The 1,030-nt window shown below is 43.0% G+C and overlaps 1 protein-coding gene across 1 annotated transcript in view; it reads left to right on the top strand.

Annotated features, from left to right (window-relative positions):
- ZNF18 (zinc finger protein 18) overlaps window positions 1-1,030 on the top strand; it is a 21,727-nt gene that overhangs the window by 13,028 nt on the left and 7,669 nt on the right. The gene's annotated exons all lie outside the window — the stretch shown is intronic.

Here is a 1,030-nt window from a genome sequence, read left to right as displayed (position 1 = left end):
GATGAGAGAGAAACATCGATCAGCTGCCTCTTGCACGCCCCCTACTGGGGATGTGCCTGCAACCAAGGCACATGCCCTTGACCGGAATCGAACCTGGGACCCTTGAGTCCGCAGGCCGACGCTCTAGCCGCTGAGCCAAACTGGTTAGGGCCATAAAATTATTTTCGTTGCTACTTCATAACTGTAATTTTGCTACTGTTATGAATCGTGATGTAAATATCTGATATGCAGGATGGTCTTAGGCAACCCCTGTGAAAAGGTCGTTCGGCCGCCAAAGGGGTCGCGACCCACAGGTTGAGAACCGCTGAGCTAATCTTTTTATTACATAGTCAAAGTGCTGAAAGAACAAGACCGCCAGCCAAGAACCCTATATCCATCAAAACTACCTTTCAAAAATGAAGGAGAAATTATGGCATCCCAGATTTTTTTTTTTAAGTGAGAGAGACAATTCATTACTAGCAAACCAGCCCTACCAGAAATATGAAATGAGTCCTTCAGGATGAAATGAATAGACCCTAGACCAGTGATGGCGAACCTATGACACATGTGTCAGAGGTGACACGCGAACTCATTTTTTTGGTTGATTTTTCTTTGTTAAATGGCATTTAAATATATAAAATAAATATAAAGAATATAAATCTTTGTTTTACTATGGTTGCAAATATCAAAAAATTTCTATATGTGACACGGCACCAGAGTTAAGTTAGGGTTTTTCAAAATGCTGACACGCCAAGCTCAAAAGGTTCGCCATCACTGCCCTAGACAGTAACTCAAGTCACATGAAGAAATAGAGTACCAGTAAAGGTAATTGCATATCTATATATATAAAAGCCTAAGCGACTGTCCACGGTTCAACTGTTCAACCATTCGACTGCTAGCTATGATGTGCACTGACCACCAGGGGGCAAACGCTCAACACACAGGCATGGAAACATGGAACAGACTGATTAATCTCAGAGAGAAGGGCGGAGGGGAGAGGGTGGGAAGAGATTAACCAAAGATTTTATGTGCATACTAGAGGCCCCGTGTG

Source organism: Myotis brandtii, unplaced genomic scaffold (assembly GCF_000412655.1).
Source record: "Myotis brandtii unplaced genomic scaffold, ASM41265v1 scaffold461, whole genome shotgun sequence".
In the NCBI taxonomy this organism is placed as follows: Eukaryota; Metazoa; Chordata; class Mammalia; order Chiroptera; family Vespertilionidae; genus Myotis; species Myotis brandtii.
The sequence above is the reverse complement of the archived record's forward strand: the minus strand, read 5'-3'. Positions and strand labels throughout refer to the sequence as shown.